The sequence below is a fragment of the Ambystoma mexicanum genome, chromosome 5p (genome assembly GCF_040938575.1).
Source record: "Ambystoma mexicanum isolate Mex_15411 chromosome 5p, UKY_AmexF1_1, whole genome shotgun sequence".
Lineage (NCBI taxonomy): Eukaryota > Metazoa > Chordata > Amphibia > Caudata > Ambystomatidae > Ambystoma > Ambystoma mexicanum.
Window position 1 is genome coordinate 136353720 of NC_090930.1, and position 22740 is coordinate 136376459.

A 22740-nucleotide genomic window follows, 5' to 3' on the forward strand; every position below is an offset into this window, starting at 1 on the left:
ATTTAGAGCAGGGCTGTAAAATCCAATCCATTCATCTCTGGAATGTTGTGGGAGCGCCATGGAGACCAAATGGTAAGACTTTGAAATAAAACTGTCCTATAGGTGTGGTGAATGCAGTTTTTTCCTTGTCATACCCAAACAGTGGGACCTGCCAATACCCCTTCCTAAGATCCAGGTAACCTATATAGTCTTAGATGCACTACCTTGCCTGTGGGGGTACGAATGCAGTGATATATCCCCTTCACCCTTCCAGGTTCCTCACAGAATACATCTGAAAAATTGACTCACAAGATCTTTCTGATTGTTTGTGAGATCAGGGGGTATCCAAGTTATATCTTCCACAGATTCAGGTATCAAACAGGATGATATGGTGGCGGTTCTCCTTCCACTCTTTTAAAAGATGTATGTGGTACATCTGGGTCTTTTGTCGGCGATCCAGATGAGAGATTTATAATTACATGGACCCATTTGCTCTACTACCTCATAAGGTCTGTGCCATTTGAAAACTAGCTTGTTATCTGATGTGGGTCGGAGCACTAGTACTTTTTTGCCAATAGAAAATGATCATAATTAAACTTTCTTATTACACAAAGTCTTCTATTGTTCCTATGTGCCTGTGCCAGTGATCTAACAGTGGCCATGCATTCTTTGATCCTGTTAGCGATTTGAGAGAGTGTTACACCGTTCTGGCGCTGGTCTCTTTGGCAGCGCTGCCGGTTATGCGGCACGATACGGATTAGTACGCCCAAGATGGCCGCTAATCTCCTTGATGTTACTGCAGACAGTGGTACAGACTCTGCACATCTGCTAGAGACGCGGATTGCTGGTCACATGATTCCATATAGTGAAGGAAGGACTGCAATCCGATGCGTTGCTACTGTTGAAGACGGCACTCCGTAAGTTCTCTTATAGGTATTAGAGCTACGTTCACCTTTGCAGGTTCTAACTACCTCCTAACCTTTTCTCTGTTTCATCATCCTTCTCCCAGACTTGTTCAGCTGCCCTCTTCCCTTCTCGAGATCTCAAATTGGCTCCTGTATTGGATCCCGTCCATCCCCGACAATGCATCTACTTACATTCTCCGTTCTGAACATCACGTTGTTTCTGATTTTCCATCCAAAGTGAGTTGGCTTCTTCTGCCCACAAGTCCTCTGTATTCCCCCTGTGACATTTGCAGAAGATAACTCTCTCTTTATCCTTAAGGTGGGTTTTCTACTAACCTTCCGGGACCTGGTGTTTAGCCTCCAGTATTCCGGGTCCGCATTAGCCCTCTATTTTTTTACGGCGGGATCGGCCAGTAAGTGTCAGCCTCCCAAAATCACATGATCGCAAGCGTGCGTCACGTGGAGCACGACGTGAGCAGTGATTGGTTTCGCTGGCATTTCCTGGTCACATGATGCGTGGTTTTTTTATGTTTACACTGCCGAACGTGGAGGAGACGCCATGGCAACCGCCACCGCGGGAAGGGGCGAAAAGAGACAGGCCTGCTGTGCTTCTGCTGCTGCCGCCTTTGAGAGCGGGGTATGTCAGGGGAGTGAATATGAGAGCGGGGAGTGTCAGGTGAGTGGAGGGACGTGACAGCTTTCTACGAACTAACAAGACGCATCCTCCCCCGGGTTATGACCGACACCGGTCCTGAATACGAGGTGGCCTGCATCTGTGACTCCTGTTATTATAGGGGCATATTGTTACACCGTTCCAGCGCTGGTCTCTTTGGGAGCACCGCCGGTTATGCAGCACGATACGGATTAGTACGCCCAAGATAGCCGCTAATCTCCTTGACATTACTGCAGACAGCGGTACAGACTCTGCACGTCTCCAAGGGATGCGGATTACCGGTCACGTGATTCCATATAGTGAAGGAAGGAATGCAATACGATGCGTCGCGACTGTTGAAAACGGCACTCTGGTAGGTCAGTGTTAGTGAAGTGGGGATACCATGACTCGCCTTCCGGTACCCTCTCTCCCATCCACAAGGTTCCTCCACCCAGGTGGTCCTTGCTAGTCCACCCTCAGGGTCGGGATCCAAAAGCGATGGCCATTCCCTGGCCACCTGAACAGAAGATCCCTGGGGAGTAGATGTGAGAGTACCTTCAGGTTTCTCACATACCCTTCCCCTATGCGGGTTAGACCTATGTGATTCACAGGGGAACCTTGAGAGATAGTCCACATTACTCTGCTCTTGTCTTTTTCGATGTTCCACTGAGAAGCAGTATGGTTGAAGGTGTAAGAACCACTGCAGAACCCTAAGGTTCGATTCCTTTCTCTGGCTAATCCAGACTAACGGAGAGTGATCAGTGACCAGTCTAAATTTTTAACCCAGCAAATAGTATATAAGATAGACAATTTTATTGCCAATGCCTCTAGCTCGATGGCAGAGTAATTCTTTCCCCCAAGGAACAGTTTCCGACTGATGTACAATATCGGATGTTCCAGACCGTCATTGTTTTGAGATAAGATGGGACCTAATCCTGTTATTGATGCATCGCTCTGTAAGATTAATTCCTTAGAGAAGTCTGCAACCTTTAGAATGGGACTTTGACATAGGGTTTGCTTTAAGGTGTTGTAACAAAGTTCATCCTCTGCATCCCATTTGACCTTTTGAGGCTCTGCATTTTTAACTTATCTGTCAAGTCTTACTAAAAAGGTTTGGGATGAATCGTCGATAGTAACCTATCAAACCTAGAAAGGCTCGCAAATCCTTTTTAGTTTTTGGTGTGGGGGGGTCTCAAGAACTGCCCTAACTTTTTCTTGTTGGGGTTGGACACTCCCAATACCTACAAAAAAAAGTACTTGACAGCAGATTGGGCTAGTTTACACTATTTGGGATTGGCAGTCAGTCCGGCTTTTCTTAAGGCTCTCATGACATTATGCAGCTGATATAAGTGGTCCTCCCGTGTCCTACTATGGATCACGATGTCATCAACCTATACTCCGCACAATTTAGAGCAGGGCTGTAAAATCCAATCCATTCATCTCTGGAATGTTGTGGGAGCGCCATGGAGACCAAATGGTAAGACTTTGAAATAAAACTGTCCTATAGGTGTGGTGAATGCAGTTTTTTCCTTGTCATACCCAAACAGTGGGACCTGCCAATACCCCTTCCTAAGATCCAGGTAACCTATATAGTCTTAGATGCACTACCTTGCCTGTGGGGGTACGAATGCAGTGATATATCCCCTTCACCCTTCCAGGTTCCTCACAGAATACATCTGAAAAATTGACTCACAAGATCTTTCTGATTGTTTGTGAGATCAGGGGGTATCCAAGTTATATCTTCCACAGATTCAGGTATCAAACAGGATGATATGGTGGCGGTTCTCCTTCCACTCTTTTAAAAGATGTATGTGGTACATCTGGGTCTTTTGTCGGCGATCCAGATGAGAGATTTATAATTACATGGACCCATTTGCTCTACTACCTCATAAGGTCTGTGCCATTTGAAAACTAGCTTGTTATCTGATGTGGGTCGGAGCACTAGTACTTTTTTGCCAATAGAAAATGATCATAATTAAACTTTCTTATTACACAAAGTCTTCTATTGTTCCTATGTGCCTGTGCCAGTGATCTAACAGTGGCCATGCATTCTTTGATCCTGTTAGCGATTTGAGAGAGTGTTACACCGTTCTGGCGCTGGTCTCTTTGGCAGCGCTGCCGGTTATGCGGCACGATACGGATTAGTACGCCCAAGATGGCCGCTAATCTCCTTGATGTTACTGCAGACAGTGGTACAGACTCTGCACATCTGCTAGAGACGCGGATTGCTGGTCACATGATTCCATATAGTGAAGGAAGGACTGCAATCCGATGCGTTGCTACTGTTGAAGACGGCACTCCGTAAGTTCTCTTATAGGTATTAGAGCTACGTTCACCTTTGCAGGTTCTAACTACCTCCTAACCTTTTCTCTGTTTCATCATCCTTCTCCCAGACTTGTTCAGCTGCCCTCTTCCCTTCTCGAGATCTCAAATTGGCTCCTGTATTGGATCCCGTCCATCCCCGACAATGCATCTACTTACATTCTCCGTTCTGAACATCACGTTGTTTCTGATTTTCCATCCAAAGTGAGTTGGCTTCTTCTGCCCACAAGTCCTCTGTATTCCCCCTGTGACATTTGCAGAAGATAACTCTCTCTTTATCCTTAAGGTGGGTTTTCTACTAACCTTCCGGGACCTGGTGTTTAGCCTCCAGTATTCCGGGTCCGCATTAGCCCTCTATTTTTTTACGGCGGGATCGGCCAGTAAGTGTCAGCCTCCCAAAATCACATGATCGCAAGCGTGCGTCACGTGGAGCACGACGTGAGCAGTGATTGGTTTCGCTGGCATTTCCTGGTCACATGATGCGTGGTTTTTTTATGTTTACACTGCCGAACGTGGAGGAGACGCCATGGCAACCGCCACCGCGGGAAGGGGCGAAAAGAGACAGGCCTGCTGTGCTTCTGCTGCTGCCGCCTTTGAGAGCGGGGTATGTCAGGGGAGTGAATATGAGAGCGGGGAGTGTCAGGTGAGTGGAGGGACGTGACAGCTTTCTACGAACTAACAAGACGCATCCTCCCCCGGGTTATGACCGACACCGGTCCTGAATACGAGGTGGCCTGCATCTGTGACTCCTGTTATTATAGGGGCATATTGTTACACCGTTCCAGCGCTGGTCTCTTTGGGAGCACCGCCGGTTATGCAGCACGATACGGATTAGTACGCCCAAGATAGCCGCTAATCTCCTTGACATTACTGCAGACAGCGGTACAGACTCTGCACGTCTCCAAGGGATGCGGATTACCGGTCACGTGATTCCATATAGTGAAGGAAGGAATGCAATACGATGCGTCGCGACTGTTGAAAACGGCACTCTGGTAGGTCAGTGTTAGTGAAGTGGGGATACCATGACTCGCCTTCCGGTACCCTCTCTCCCATCCACAAGGTTCCTCCACCCAGGTGGTCCTTGCTAGTCCACCCTCAGGGTCGGGATCCAAAAGCGATGGCCATTCCCTGGCCACCTGAACAGAAGATCCCTGGGGAGTAGATGTGAGAGTACCTTCAGGTTTCTCACATACCCTTCCCCTATGCGGGTTAGACCTATGTGATTCACAGGGGAACCTTGAGAGATAGTCCACATTACTCTGCTCTTGTCTTTTTCGATGTTCCACTGAGAAGCAGTATGGTTGAAGGTGTAAGAACCACTGCAGAACCCTAAGGTTCGATTCCTTTCTCTGGCTAATCCAGACTAACGGAGAGTGATCAGTGACCAGTCTAAATTTTTAACCCAGCAAATAGTATATAAGATAGACAATTTTATTGCCAATGCCTCTAGCTCGATGGCAGAGTAATTCTTTCCCCCAAGGAACAGTTTCCGACTGATGTACAATATCGGATGTTCCAGACCGTCATTGTTTTGAGATAAGATGGGACCTAATCCTGTTATTGATGCATCGCTCTGTAAGATTAATTCCTTAGAGAAGTCTGCAACCTTTAGAATGGGACTTTGACATAGGGTTTGCTTTAAGGTGTTGTAACAAAGTTCATCCTCTGCATCCCATTTGACCTTTTGAGGCTCTGCATTTTTAACTTATCTGTCAAGTCTTACTAAAAAGGTTTGGGATGAATCGTCGATAGTAACCTATCAAACCTAGAAAGGCTCGCAAATCCTTTTTAGTTTTTGGTGTGGGGGGGTCTCAAGAACTGCCCTAACTTTTTCTTGTTGGGGTTGGACACTCCCAATACCTACAAAAAAAAAGTACTTGACAGCAGATTGGGCTAGTTTACACTATTTGGGATTGGCAGTCAGTCCGGCTTTTCTTAAGGCTCTCATGACATTATGCAGCTGATATAAGTGGTCCTCCCGTGTCCTACTATGGATCACGGTGTCATCAACCTATACTCCGCACAACTTAGAGCAGGGCTGTAAAATCCAATCCATTCATCTCTGGAATGTTGTGGGAGCGCCATGGAGACCAAATGGTAAGACTTTGAAATAAAACTGTCCTATAGGTGTGGTGAATGCAGTTTTTTCCTTGTCATACCCAAACAGTGGGACCTGCCAATACCCCTTCCTAAGATCCAGGTAACCTATATAGTCTTAGATGCACTACCTTGCCTGTGGGGGTACGAATGCAGTGATATATCCCCTTCACCCTTCCAGGTTCCTCACAGAATACATCTGAAAAATTGACTCACAAGATCTTTCTGATTGTTTGTGAGATCAGGGGGTATCCAAGTTATATCTTCCACAGATTCAGGTATCAAACAGGATGATATGGTGGCGGTTCTCCTTCCACTCTTTTAAAAGATGTATGTGGTACATCTGGGTCTTTTGTCGGCGATCCAGATGAGAGATTTATAATTACATGGACCCATTTGCTCTACTACCTCATAAGGTCTGTGCCATTTGAAAACTAGCTTGTTATCGGATGTGGGTCGGAGCACTAGTACTTTTTTGCCAATAGAAAATGATCATAATTAAACTTTCTTATTACACAAAGTCTTCTATTGTTCCTATGTGCCTGTGCCAGTGATCTAACAGTGGCCATGCATTCTTTGATCCTGTTAGCGATTTGAGAGAGTGTTACACCGTTCTGGCGCTGGTCTCTTTGGCAGCGCTGCCGGTTATGCGGCACGATACGGATTAGTACGCCCAAGATGGCCGCTAATCTCCTTGATGTTACTGCAGACAGTGGTACAGACTCTGCACATCTGCTAGAGACGCGGATTGCTGGTCACATGATTCCATATAGTGAAGGAAGGACTGCAATCCGATGCGTCGCTACTGTTGAAGACGGCACTCCGTAAGTTCTCTTATAGGTATTAGAGCTACGTTCACCTTTGCAGGTTCTAACTACTTTCTAACCTTTTCTCTGTTTCATCATCCTTCTCCCAGACTTGTTCAGCTGCCCTCTTCCCTTCTCGAGATCTCAAATTGGCTCCTGTATTGGATCCCGTCCATCCCCGACAATGCATCTACTTACATTCTCCGTTCTGAACATCACGTTGTTTCTGATTTTCCATCCAAAGTGAGTTGGCTTCTTCTGCCCACAAGTCCTCTGTATTCCCCCTGTGACATTTGCAGAAGATAACTCTCTCTTTATCCTTAAGGTGGGTTTTCTACTAACCTTCCGGGACCTGGTGTTTAGCCTCCAGTATTCCGGGTCTGCATTAGCCCTCTATTTTTTTACGGCGGGATCGGCCAGTAAGTGTCAGCCTCCCAAAATCACGTGATCGCAAGCGTGCGTCACGTGGAGCACGACGTGAGCAGTGATTGGTTTCGCTGGCATTTCCTGGTCACATGATGCGTGGTTTTTTTATGTTTACACTGCCGAACGTGGAGGAGACGCCATAGCAACCGCCACCGCGGGAAGGGGCGAAAAGAGACAGGCCTGCTGTGCTTCTGCTGCTGCCGCCTTTGAGAGCGGGGTATGTCAGGGGAGTGAATATGAGAGCGGGGAGTGTCAGGTGAGTGGAGGGACGTGACAGCTTTCTACGAACTAACAAGACGCATCCTCCCCCGGGTTATGACCGACACCGGTCCTGAATACGAGGTGGCCTGCATCTGTGACTCCTGTTATTATAGGGGCATATTGTTACACCGTTCCAGCGCTGGTCTCTTTGGGAGCACCGCCGGTTATGCAGCACGATACGGATTAGTACGCCCAAGATGGCCGCTAATCTCCTTGACATTACTGCAGACAGCGGTACAGACTCTGCACGTCTCCAAGGGATGCGGATTACCGGTCACGTGATTCCATATAGTGAAGGAAGGAATGCAATCCGATGCGTCGCTACTGTTGAAAACGGCACTCTGTAAGTTCGCTTCTAGGTATTAGAGCTACGTTCACCTTTGCAGGGTCTAACTACTTTCTAACCTTTTCTCTGTTTCATCATCCTTCTCCCAGACTTGTTCAGCTGCCCTCTTCCCTTCTCGAGATCTCAAATTGGCTCCTGTATTGGATCCTGTCCATCCCGACAATCCATCTACTTCCATTCTCTGTTCTGAACATCACGTTGTTTCTGATTTCCCATCCAAAGTGAGTTGGCTTCTTCTGCCCACAAGTCCTCTGTATTCCCCCTGTGACATTTGCAGAAGATAACTCTCTCTTTATCCTTAGGGTGGGTTTTCTACTAACCTTCCGGGACCTGGTGTTTAGCCTCCAGTATTCCGGGTCCGCATTAGCCCTCCAGTTTTTTACGGCGGGATCAGCCAGTAAGTGTCAGCCTCCCATTTATCCTACTCTACCCTTCTTTCCTCTAACAACTGTATACTTACCTGTTCTGTCTCTGTCCGTAGAGAATCCAATTCTGCCACAAGCCTTCCACTATACAGAAGACTGCTACCTACCTCCAGACGTCCTGTGAGCCGCATCCATCCAGGGTTTTCTTCCCCCTGAGGGTTTCCCTGGGGGTCGTGCTCCTTCCCTTATTGGTTTTGTAATTATCTCCGGTGAGGGGGGACAGGGCTGTCCGGGAGATCTTCATTTCGGCATTTGTCTTCTCCTTGGGAAGTAGCTGTCTGATCAGGTTAGTGATATTCTTTGATTCCGATTGTCAGAGATAACAGAGAGTGGTATTGGGGCCTCTTCCCTTTCTTCCCATGTTTTCCTTAGCATGTCTAGGACATCTCTGAGTTCCTGCCCATAAATTAATCCAAAAGAGGAAAAAACGATGGTGGCTTGGGGTGTTTTCATTATCGCGAATAGAGCCCATGGAATCATTTGGTCCCAGCTTTTCTCATTTTGATCCACCAGCTTTCTTATGATGGTTTTAAGTGTTTTTTTTAACCTCTTTATGCGACCATCCATTTGGGGATGATATAGAGAGGTCCTCAGTGTGGTGATGTGTAGTAATTCCGTAACCTCTCCCATAAGCTTACTCATGAAATTAGAGCCTTTATCAGTTAACATTTCTCTGGGAATCAACCTGAGAAAAGAAGGGCAGCAGGTGTTTTAAAATGTGTTGAGTGGTGCTGGTTCTTAAAGGGAAAGGCTTCAGGGTACCATGTGGCAGAGTCTACGATTACTAATATATGCTTGTTACCCAATTATGAAGCTTCAAGGGGGCCTACAAAATCCATCCCTATCCTTGGTGAGGGGGATAACTCAGGCGCAACGTGTTTGTCTTGGAAGCAAGACAACACAGCGCCACACATGTTTGAATCCCGATCTCATGGCTGGAAACCAATTTCTGGAATTAAACGCCTTATAAAAGAGCAATTATAATTATAATTATATTCCTTGAAAATAGGACTTCAATAATGGGTAATGGATTCTTTGGAACTGGTGGTGGTATGTGTGCACTAGTTCTTTGACAGATGTTGCAGGCCTGAACAAAGTTCTTAATGTCTGCATGGATCCATGGCCAATAAAATGTTGTACTTGTGGGTGTTTGAGTTTTCGCCTGACCTAAATGTCCCCCGTTAGTCGTGAGTGGGCTATTTCAGGAACCACTTGCTTGTGGCGTCTTGGAACAACCAACTGTTTTTTTGTTACATCATCTGCTGTGGAATTGCCCTTATATAGAAGCGCATATTTTAAGAAACAAAAGGGCCCATCTTTTTCTCGACCTTCAGATTTAGGTAAGGTTTGCAAAAAGGCTTTGGCCAACAAAGGGTCATTCCTTTGGGCAAAGGCTAAGTCAGGAATTATGTCAGGTTCCTCCTCACTATATTTAGGGGATACTGAAGCACTAGGTCTCTCACCTGCTTCTCCGAAACACAAAGCACCTCTCTGTTTCCCCTTGTCCTGTCTCCTCCTTAAGCCTAGGAAATACTGCCCTTTCAAGTATTTCTTTGGTAATTTTATCCCCAGGTTGGATTTGAAAGACATCCCTCCCATGGTTCTGCAACAACACTTTTATATCTCCTCTGAAATCTGGGTCAATAACCCCTGCCAGGATATCTATCCCAAACGTTTAGGTCAGTCCTGACTTTGGTGCCAGTCGAATGTAAGTGCCAGGGGTGGTATCAGAACTAGATTGATAGATATCATCTTCCTTTACCCCGAAGGAATAGTTTCCTTCCTACTATTACAGATATCGAACCCTATGGAGACCTCTGTGCCTACCATGGTATCTGATGCTCTGTCACTGAGTTTTTCATATCTCAGGGTCCCCCAAACTGTTTCGGATGAACTGCATCCCACTGTTGACACCATACGTGAGACAGGCATGGTATCAAGAGATGACAGACAACAGAATGTGAATTCAACAATATGACTATTATTAATTATCAGGATGGATTTAATGCCTAATTTGCCTTGTGACTATGGTGGGAATATTCCTACCTAAAGAAACTAAGGTAAGTCTATGTCCATAACGCCAAATCAAAAGCCTGTCTGTGTCAAAACCTACGCTTGTCCTCACATCTAATACAAAAATGTAGTGTAGGGTTATTCTAACTCAAATAATGGTCAGCATAAAGTCTGGAGCTGTCTCTAGCTCTCTTCCTCAAGTTCAGGATACAGTTACAACAATTATAGGCTTCAACTGTTCTTTCAGGATTGAGTGTATGTTCCCCCAAAGCACACTTGGTTTCAATATACAAATTTCAGAAGGAGCTTAGTGTTCCTTTCCCCAAGCTTCAAGTACTGGTTCACCAAAACAATGTTCCAAAAGAGCACAGGGTTCCCTTCTCAAAGCTTCAAGCACAGATGTAGCAAAGGTTCAACAAACACATGATCTTAAGTTTTCTTCGCAACTTCCATTCACTTGTTTTGGGCTCTCTCATCTGGGAGCACATGTCAGACCACACGGTCCACCCAGTACAGGCCGCGGAACCATGGGCCATTGGCTTATGGTTTGACTTGGGACCTTGTCCAAGTGTTCTCCTTGGCATTACTTGACTCTTTGTACTCTAATTTGTTAACTTTATATCTAGTCTATTTCTTCCTTCACCGTGGTATGCAGCTTTTAGGTTCTCTTTTGCTCCCACTTCATTGCTCCCCCTTCTGCCATTCGCTTAACAACTTTCTCTTCACTCGTAGTGCTTTCAATACTTTTTATTCATCCTCCGTAGCCAGATACCTTTGAAACGGTGCCTATTGCCTGCACCTGAGATACTGAAAAAATTATCCAGAGGACATATTAATTTTATAAATGTCGTATAAAAATGTATTTGCCATGATACAAAATTTCTAAATAGTGTCAATTAATCACATACCACTATACACTCCATCATTATATAACATAGCAGGAAAGCATGAATTTACCTAAAATAGCTAAAAAAAAGTCATACCACAAGACTTTTCATTCATAGTGCAACATTCAAACATTACTCAACACACAGTGACAATCATACATACACCAATTGCTAAAAAATATACCAATGACATAAAGAGGGGGGTTTTATGAATTGTCCCCACAAACAGTCTTGTTATTTTTTATATTAGAGACAGCAATAAAGCCTGTTACATGTAATCTATCGCAAAGGTGGATCTGAACAGCAGAAAATTAAAAAGATCACATCCCTTTTCGATTTTCTGGACCGGTTTCGTCGTGAGATGCTGATTTTGTCAACGTCTTCATCAGGAGGAAGATACAAACATACTTGTATATGTGGACCAATGGAACCAAGGTGGAAGTCTTGTGCCAGAGCTAGCCGCCGTAGGGTGAACAAGGTGGGCCTCTTGAATTAGCGGGGCCTTAAATTGGGCCCAACAACTGGAAAGTCTGTAAATGGACTGTCAGTATCAGGAACTCAACGTTAGATCAATCGAAGTGTAAAACGTATTCTCCATAATTATGGAAAAATGACAAACTGCAATGCATGCAGGAGTTCATGCTCCAGTGCCGGATGAAATCAGAGCTGTAGTGGCTGTGAACGAAAAGCTACGCTTGCTCCTGACCACTCTGATATCCTGTTCCAAGATATTTTCTTGCCAACATGTCAGTCTTTCTTTGTTACTCGAGGGCTTTCAAAACCTTGCAAATCTTCTATACATGATCACTCTGATACACAGTATCTTCCTACAGCCTCGTTAGCATAGCATTCAATTGTTCATATGATTCAGAAGCACTCAAAGGTTTATTGGCAACGTGCGCCCGCTTTGCCAAATTATATCTTCTTTTCCTCTCGATCGTGCACCGGTTTTCTTTACACACAGAAACTCACTGGTCGCTTTATTTGATGCTGTGGCTCTTACGCTCTCATGTCGTCTCACAAACTGAGGTCAGGGTCTCACCACCTGCCCCTTAGGCACTCCTGGGCCAGCTCCTCCGCCCAGGAGAACAAGCACTTGCAGAACCAAACGGGAAGAACTGACACTGCATATGGCTTCCTTCCTACGACCTCACCGGCTCCCTGGAGACACGGCTCCCTCACCACTCTTCTGCAGAACTCCCTGCTCTGCAACTTTCCAGTGTTCTTGCTTTCCGCTCTCCTCCGGTTCCCAACAGTCCTTCTGCGCTTCGCTGCTGCTCTCTCTGGTTTCCACCGGTCCATTTGGGCTTCGCTGCTGCTCTCTTCCTCTCTGCTGCTGCCAAACCACCCCTTTATACACTTGTATCCCATCAAGGATCTTCACGTGTGCTTTTTTGTATGTTTTGCCGGATTCCAATTAGACCAATTACTGGGAGATGCCTGACCATCACCTCTGTAATGTTCATACTGCCTATTCTTCGTCCCAGGACTATAGTGGTGTTTCCAACAGGAAGTGTGTATTACTCTTAGTTGTCACTTGATGTGAGATTACAAGGAAAAGCTGGAAAGGACTGACACTATCCCATAAATACTGAGGGGGGTCTGATAGGTCAGTGTTAGTGAAGGGGGATACCATGTTTTGCCTTCAGGTACCCTCTCTCCCATCCCCCATGGACCATCCACCCAGGGGATCCTCCCTTGGCTAGTCCACCCCCAGGGTCAGTGTCCAGAAGCAATGGCCTGTCTGAGGCCACCTGAACAGAAGATCCCTGGGGAGTACATGTGAGAGTACCTTCAGGATTCTCACAATGGGTAACCCTCTACCCACCCAGAGAATACATCTACCATCACTAAACAATGAGTATAGTTTGTGCAGATGGGGAGCTGCATGATGACTGTCTGTACGTGCAGGAAGGGACTCTCTGGCACTGGATGTGCTGATAGCCTCGTACTGCTCTCCCAACATAGGGCTCATTACAAGTTTGACAGTGCAGTAAAAAAGTAGAGGTAATTCCATTTACCTCAATTTTTGCAGGTTTACTGCATGGTAATACCACCAATTTCTGGAGTTAAAGTGGTAAAGTCGAGGAGGTAACTCCTTCACTTTACCTCCAAAAATCGGCACTATTACCATCTGGTAATTCTACCGGAGGGAATACTGCCAAAAATCCCAAATAGAGTCCTATGGACTCCATAAACTAGGGATTTACACTGCCAAACCGCCACTTGTAATCTGGCGGTTTTGCCGCCGGAAGTAATACCTCCCGTGTTAATACCACTGGGCCAAGTGACAGTAACGGTAATACCATTTGGTGGTATCTCTGTGGTATTACTGCTGAGATACCACCAAACTTGTAATGAGCCCTGTATGTTAAGCACGTAAAACAGTCATCACCTTAAGCTATAGAGGCTAAATTAAGGGCCATCCAATCTCGATCCAATGGGGTCATCATAGCATTTTTACCTGAGTGGGCTAAGCCATGAGCTTTATGGACAGGGGGGGAGGAGTACCTTGGGTTCCACCAGGTGGCCGTCTGTGGAATGCCACAGGGAGTCTACTCCCAAATTACAGTAAAGTTGGGTTCAGGTCACCTTTTCAGCTTCAGAAGCTTTGTCTTGGAAGATTGCCAGGCTGGAAAGGGAAGGGATCGGTGACCATGGGGCTGCAACACAAACAAGAATATCATTAGGAGCCCGGGGCGCGTTTAACAAGCTGCACCATCTGCTGTTGTATTTCCTTGGGCTGCGAATCACTGGGAGGGATCATGTAATTTACATTTAACAATGGCTACAGCAGCAGGGAGTAATGATGCCTTCAATAAAGCAACACACAATTTCCATTCAATATTGTGGTGCCCATGGATGTTAAATACCTGCGTTGCTTCCAGAGGACACCAAAGTCATGGACAGTCCTGTGAGCATACCTGGAGTCGGTATAAATCGTGGCCGATCTATCTCGGGCCAAGGCACAGGCACGGGTGAGGGATACGGGTTCAGCGACCTGTGCAGATTTGGCCATGGGTAATCGATATGCTTCTAAGATGTCATGGGGGGGACCCTACAGAATAACCAGAGACCAATTCTCCCGTTTCTCGGGCACAGATGCACAAGTCATCCACAAAGAGGATCATATCAGGGTGTCAAGTACTCACGCAGTCACCCCGCTGATCGTGTTTACCAGGTCCTTCATACTGGGTACTGGAAGATAGACCGGGGCCCGTCCTGGCCGGGGTCTCTTCCTCACTTGGAAATTAGGGAGATCTTCCTTTAGATACACCCCTTTGCTGTTTTAGTGAGTAACAGAACAAAGGGATAAAGCAAACGTAAGTGCGGGAGAACCACACCCCTGGAAACCAGGCTGAAAGGGAAAAACAAGATAATTAGAACCAAACAGTAAGTACAGAACCCAACCAAACAACTTGGTGGACTGGGCACATACGCTGGATAATCCCGAAATAGTTATGGCCCAGGACCCTGTGCTTCTCTGTAGATTACGTTCATGCATCACTTCTGCGGTTAGACCACCAAGGTCGTGTAAGAGGTAGTCCAAAGGAAGTCCAATTGCTAAATGTGAAGGAGGGAATGTTAGTATGGGTACTAGCCTGAACGGAACGAGGGACACACTAGAAACGGCATGGTGCACATACTTGTGTCAGCAAAGCTTCCTGGTCGACTGCACAGATGAAGAGTAATCTTTTGAGGATTTCTTCAGATGAGTTGGCGGTTGGAGAGAGGACGAGCGAGACGTGACTCCCGGGAGCAGAGAAGGTGGGAATCAGCAGGAGCGGTCTCCGTGTCTCAGTCGGGATGTCTCTGTAATCTGTTAGGACTCGGAGGAGAAGGAGATTGAGAAACAGTCTGGGACACCTTGCAGATAATTCCAAGCAAGGTAACAGACGTCCGTAATACAAGCAATCCTAAAACAGGCAAAGATCAGGTAATGTGCAGGCAATGACAGAGCAGAATCGGCAGGCAAAGAGGAGTCAGAAACAGGAAAAACTACAGTCGGATTCTTGATGAAACACACAAGTGTAGCGTAATACTTGAGTTCAATCAGAAGCAGAGAGTTGCAGAAGAAGGCTGGCTTTATACAGAATAACACTTGCAAACAATGTGAAACAAGTCATGTGATTATGCACATGACTGTAATGCACGCAGCAAAAGTCTCCATGGAAACAACCAACGCTGAGGCCACATAACGATGATGAGAGAGAACCCCATATTTCTTTCCCTTCCACAGATGTTTGTTGGAAGTTACTTCACAGCCTTTCTGGGATGTGACACAGGGTTCAGCAGGGGCACATCTGATAAATCATCACAGATGTGTTTCAGTCCTGCAAAGTTGGCAGCAAAGAAGCAGGATTCCGGACTGAACATCTGCTCAAAGTCACATTAGCGACAGCAATGAGTAACTTTTCATATCGGCTGAGACGGGAGTTAGACACATGCTGTGCCTTCCCTTTAAGCGATAATGACAATACGGCATGGGGAACTGAAATCGTAACAGGGTGACCTTGCACTAGTTAATCAGTCTTTTCTATCGACAGAGCAGCAATGACAATGGCTTGCAGACAAGATGGAATCTAAGCTAAACTGTGGTAGGATACGGGCCGATGCTTGTCATTGTGTAACTGGGTCAATCTGTTGCGCTTGTCTCAGTACAGAACCAAGCGCTTCCTATAATCTGGCAAACCTACAGCCATGGTGACAAAGGCAGCTTTTGCTTCCTGATGCCATGGCAGGGATTCGTGGGCCGAATCAAGCGTGAGTTTTTGAAGGGGATTAACCATGGTTACATATCCCTGGAACCACAAGTTGCAATAACTGGCAATCCAGAGGAACCCTCTCATCTGCTTTCTAGACTGGGGCTTGAGGACTTTCTGGATCGCTGTAATCCGATTTTGGGATAGATGTCTTTGCCAAGCTGAAATCTAATGTCCTAGGTTATAGCACAAAGGGCAGACACCGCTCTAACTTTTCTTTAGATGCCTTGTGACCCTTTCACAAGCGCTGTGAATTAGAGAATCTTCCTCACATGCTTCCATGGAGGGAGAGGCTAAGAGCAGATTGTCTACGTACTGCACCAGCGTCAACTTTCCTGAGACCTGAACTGAGTCAAGATCTTAGAAAATAATGAGCCCTTATACGGCTATTTATTCAAAGCTTAGGAGCAACCAGTGATAACATAGAAATAAATCACAGAAGAAACAAAGAATTCAAAAGAAAATACATCACCGTGAGCGTAACTGGATTCCTCATCTCGCCAGAAGCGGCTGGAAGACCCCGATAACAGCCCACAGGTATGCCGGACGAAAGCGTCCCTCCTCCGGCTGAAGTCTCACCTGACCGCTCAGGGGTTCCGCATATATGCACCCTTCAAAAGGGGTGGCGATTTCTCGAACCTTCTGGCAACACACTTGCGCAACGCACTTGCGCATTGATGAGCCGCCGTTGGTTGCCAGCTGGGTCAACCGACAGTAACCTCAAGGAGCAAAGTGCCTCCCTCCTCTAAAAACAAGCACCACGGAAAACAGTCCCATAGCTCATAACAAGACATAACAAAGTTAGCTTTCCCAGCAGAAATGTCCTTGACTGCATACCAGGTTTGGAAAGCATGTTTTCTTCAGCATCGTGAATCTAGCTCTTAGCAAAATGAGTGCAGCTTTTCACTGCGGCCTGCAGTAAATATCCACCATGGCTCCGAGCGCTCCCAGAATGCACTGCACCAGAGCCATGTTTTAGCTCAAGCATAACCGCTCTCAATGTATCCCATTGGAAGACGAGTAAATGTATACTGCGTGGAATTATGGGTAAATGCGAACAGATACTGTCTGGCAAGATGTATAGGCATGGATAAAAACATATGCAGTGATTTTAACTAATTAAATTACAGAGAATGCTCTAATAAGGCAAATGTTATAAAGAAAAAATATCACATTTTTGTTTAAAATGTATATGGGGTTAAAATGGGTGGGGAGGGAGTTGGTGTGGGTTTAAAAGCATTGGGAAATTGGAGGTTTGGGGGGGACCCACCAAAATAAAAAAATAAAAATAAATTGATATTTTTTGTTAGAACATTTTCGTTATTAAAGCATTTTCTGTAATTTTATTCGTTAAAATCACATGTGACCAGAGACAAATGCTGAACTCATATCTATAGCAGTGAAATACTTGGCTGTATAGGGAATGCATGACAGAATGGTAGCTGGGTTAGGTGCAATAGGAAAAGCTGGTAGCACAGCTGCATGAACTGCACGTAGGCGCTGAATTACGGAGCCAATACTTTGAACGCAGGAAGACACAATAACTTGCAACCACACACTCTTAAAATAAGAAAAGATAAACCTAAAATGATAAACCTCTTTACCTGGCTTCTTTGTGGGCAAAATCGGAGTACTTCAGGGAGTAAGAGTTGGTACAATAATATCTTGATGAAGAAGGGATTCTATTACCGGGTGTATCCCTTCTTCAGCCTGTCAGGAAAAAGGACATTGAGGTACACAAGGCAAGGGCTTTACAGAATTTTGGCTCAACATTGACCATATAACTAGCGTCTTGTGCATGGGTTAACTATACCTTGGTCGGGACTCAATCCAGCAGTCCCTGTCGCGAGTCGGGGGTGTCAGGCCGGTCTTCAGCATTTGAATGGGTAATTTCCTGTAATACGACCAGCATCTCGTACTCTCTGTGAGTGGGAATATCAAGGTATACACCATCAGGGTAAAAGTGAATAGAGCAACTTAGCTAACACGATAAATCCAATCCAAACAAATTCACAGGAGACTCAGCAATAATGCAATTTGGTCAGAAAGTGGACCTATCAGGACCATAAACGGGGTGGATACAGGATGGTGCAACAATTTAATCAGAATGCATAATTAGTAGAAACTAAGAAGCTTTTATTGTGTAGTGTGATGCTCCTGTGTCAATCAAACATGAAATCTTTTGACCAGCGATAACACAATTAACGTACGGGGCAGTAGATTCAATCAATATGAGGGGTTTCAACACGTTCAGAGACGTCTTGGTAATCCTAACTATTGGTCTCAAGTGGTGGTTCTACTTAGCACGGTTGGCTGTATGCCTCGACCATCATACTTAGGCTGATGTGAACACCCAGCTTTCCAGTGTCCAAACCCTTAACAGTAATTACACTGACCACTGAAATACCTCTCAGCAGTTTGCCCTTCTTCATGTGACTGGGGTACTCCACTCACTCTTCCCCGTCCTCGCCATTCTGGCATGGGGGGATCCTTCACTTTACCTGGGATGGTTGTAAACTCCATCTGCAATGCCATAAGTTTGGCTTCAGCAGTTTCTTTCTGTCAACCTTTTCATGGAAGTGCTGTGCAGCTAGGAAACCCTCTACCAAACCCTTTTCTTCCCATCCTAATAGCACTGCTATAATTCATCAATATCAAATTGAGCCACCACAGCTTGGGGCAATGTAATGACTGCGTCAACAACCCCCGTGTATTGTTCAAAACATTGTTTCAAACACTCAAGATAGTTTACAGGATTTTCACTCTTGGCTTGCTTGCATGCATTCATTTTGGGCCAATTAGTCTTTAGTGGACACATTTCAAGAATAGTTTACACCAGTCTATCAGTAAATGTTTTCAGGTGCCTGGAGGGCACAGGGTCTTCTGCTGGCCAGTTGGATCAGACTTTCAGCAGGGTAAATGTGTATGTGTGCAGCACTGCTCGCAATAATTGATTTAAATAAACATATGTAGGTTGATAGGAGTCTAACAGGATCTTCTTGTATCTTTCGGAGTCTCTGAACAAAATGAAACATATCAGTAGCTCCATCGGGCATGTAAGTAACTAAGGTGTTGACTCCTCCAGGAAGCTGTCTGAGCGGGAATGCACGAGTACTGGTATTAGCTGTCAAATTCAGGATCCCTTCAAACGTGGCTGAGACAGTTGAAAAAAGTTTGGAGATCTGGGCTCTTATTTAAGGGGTGAACGGGCTGACCATACGGCTTATTGGAATGGACTGATGATAGGTAGGTGGTTGGGCAGAGTGTGGGCTAGCTGGTTGATGGTCATGTACAACATTTAAAATAGCGGCATTGTAAGTGTCCAGAATACCTTGGGGTGTTACCTTTGGCGGTGGCTCCCCTTGGATTAGGGTATAAAAATGTTTATAACCGGCTTTGGGGGCATGTACCAGTAAGTTGGAGTACTCGGTTTTGAAGGATTTAACTTGCTCTTGGAGCTTTCCTTGGCTGTCTTTCAGTTCCCGGGTCTTGGACTTAATTTTCAGTATACCAGTCTAGGTAGCTGTCCCATTGCTGTTGGTGTACACGTGCACCTTTCTGTTCTAATGTCTTATGTAGGTTCAATATCAGACCCAGTCAGATGTGCCTTCCTGGTGGAAGTGTCTGGGTGACTCACTCTGTGTATATTCGTGCCATTTACCTAGGTACTGTGAGTGGTCAGAAATGCGAGTGGGACAATTAGGTGGAGGTTCCTCACAGGTCGCCATTTTATTTAATAATAAGGGGTGAGACAAATGCCTATCTTTCCCTAACCTAACAGGATTTCCCTACCTATCAAACTAAGTCTGGAGGAAAATTACCTAATGTCCAATTGTATCTGTCTATCACACTCATACATACAACAAAATCATACAGGAATTATTTGTCTGATTACACTTTATAAAATAACATATACATTTAAAGATAAAAATTATAAACAGGAATCATGGCTGAGTCCCCTTCCCCTGGATCAGTTCAGGATATTTCAAACCAAAGTTCAATGTCAGGAAAGTTGTTTTCAGTGGCAAAGTTCCATTCCAGGTAGAACACAAAGTTATTTTCATTCCATGTGTCCTTCACATGGCAAAGTGATCTTAATTCCAAAAAGAATTTCTTACTCTTCAAAACCGTTGTTTAAGTATCCACAACCTTCTGCTTGGCAAACCAAAAAGACTTTGAGCCTCATTCTAACCCTGCCGGTATCAATGGCTTTTATTGCCGTTAGGATGCCAGCCTTACCTCCAGGTTTCAGCTTGAGGTAACTCAGGTGCCCCACCAGCAACCCCGTAGTTGGCCAGTCTGGTAAAGTGCCGGTATCTGACATGGAATGGGGTCCAAAGTCTCCAAACACCAAGTCAATAGTCAATGTAAAAAAATGTAAAATTATTTTCTCTGAAGGCCAATCACTTTTCATCACGTTGTATTTCTTCTTCATAAGCAACACATTAGTCAGGATGATTCATTCACAAAGATATAGCTTAGTCAGGATAATTGTACAACAGTTCATCAATAAACAGTGGTGGAATTTTCCACTTCTGTGCCACCACATCCTTTTGCCACATTCACAGTACTTCAAATCATCTTCTTCCTGGTTTACTCACCTGCCAGGACTAGCCACTATTTGTCCCTGTCCTGGCTAACTCGCCTGCCATGCCATGATAGAAACTCCTACTACTACAACTTGTATTTTGTGGAGAGGCCTGTTCCAAACGTTCCACACTTAAATCCTCAATGGGGAAAGATGAACCAACAACTGCTTCTTGGGTAAGCCTTTTCAATAAAATAGGTTTACAACTTCTTCCACAAGTATACTCTACACAATGACAATGATTATCATATTGATCTGTTTGCCACAGGCAATGCAGGTTACAGTTCTCCCCCCCCTTGATGATCCTTTCTACAAGGAAGGCTTTTCTCGTGCAGTCTCTGATTTTTTTTTCCACAACCGATTGGCTGTTGGTAAAGCAGTTTACAACTTTTTCCCAAGCTGTATCTTGTTCAGGGACAGTTACATTTGAATTGCCGTGGCGTCACTCCCAAATTTCTTTGGCTTTGGCAATGCAGGTTTTAATGTCCCCTTATCGGATAACCCTCTTTAGGAAAGTTGTATCCCCTTTCTTTTAATTATTGCCCTTCTTTTGGATTTGGCAGTGCAGGTAACAATATTCCCGTATTGGATGTCCCCCCTTTAGGTAGATTGCATTCACTTTGTTTGCTTATTGTCCCCTTTTGACTTTGGTAATGTGGGTTACAATATTCTCTTATTTGATATCTCCCTTTAGATAGGTTGCCTTTATTCTGCTTGACTATTGCCCCTTTGTGGCTTTGGCAATGCAGGTTACAATATTCTCCTATTCTACATCTCTTTTTTGGACAGTTGTGCCCAATTTGCTTTCATTCGAAAGTTTGGTATTCTAAAACGTCATTCTTATACAGCGGTCTACTTCGGAGTACCTCGGGGCCAACTATAACAGGCCAATTCAGTGGCATGTCCTGGCGTCTCCTTCTGACCTGCTGCTTCTGCTTCTTCATTCGTCAGTACTTCCCTGGCTCTTGACAGCCCCGGTGTCATGACCACTGTGAGGGGGTACAAGTTGTGCCACAAGCAGGCTTCCACCAGAACCCTGGAGCCAGCCCTTGCGCCTTTGGCACCAGGCTCACATAGCTCTCAACTCACACGCTTTTGGCGGGTGTCACCCGCCTTGTAAACAGCTGACTCACCCACCAAGCCTCCTGCACACCCATTTGTTTCAATGTGCCTCTCACCCGCCAAAAATAAAATCAGGTGTTTTCACCCGCTTTTGCGACACAAATGGTTGAGAGCTATGGGCTCATATGTAGGAAGGAAGGGCTGTTCAAACTAGGTCCCATTTATGTACATGGGCCTTTAAATCCAACATGGAAGCACCCACACAGTCTAGTTCTAAGAACCAAGCCAAAATCCCTGTGCCCTGGCTGACGTGTATCACAACTGTCTCACCAGCACAATTGACACCCTAGCTCCTTGTGTCAATAAAACAAAACGCAAAGTTAAAAAATCTTCTTTCTGGTTTAATGAGGAACTTGTCTCCCTCAGAAGGATTAAACGATCCCTTGAACACCGGCTAAACAAAACCCATACCTCAGAAGCTCTGGAAGCTTTTAACGCCGCAAACAAAACTAACAAATCAGCCATCATTGCCCATAAAGCAGATGCCCTCAACACCAAAAATAGCAATGCTTCCTCGGATAGTAAATAACTATTCACCATACTCAAAGAGTTGGAGAACCCAATCCCCATAATTAACCCAGTCCAACCAAACAAAGAATGGTGCACCACCATCCAAGATGCCCTGGCTTCTAAAATCAAGCTATTACAAAAGAAAATCATTTCCAAAAGAAATCTCTCATCTGACAAGCATACCACCTCTACCCAAATCACTATGAACACTGAAGATATCACCCCTCTCTTCAAGTTCACACCAGTCTCCCAGGACGCAGTACTCAGTACTATTTCTAAACTCAAAGCCTCAAACTGCAAAGGAGATAACTTCCCGGCGCACTTAATTAAATGATGTGCCCCTACCATCACTCCTATAATTACTAACTTTGTGAATGCCTCTTTCCACACCAACCAGGTCCCAGCCAGCATCAAAGCGGCATGGGCTACCCCTCTATTGAAAAAGCCTACACTGGACCCTTTAGTGCCCACAAACTACCGGCCTATAACAACTGTCCCCTTTCTACTTAAAATCATTGATAAAATAGCCTATAACCAATTACAAACTCACCTCAAACACATTAACCTACTAGGAGCTAGACAATCTGGCTTCAGGCCCAACCATAGTACGGAGACAGCCTTGCTGGATTTGAAAATCC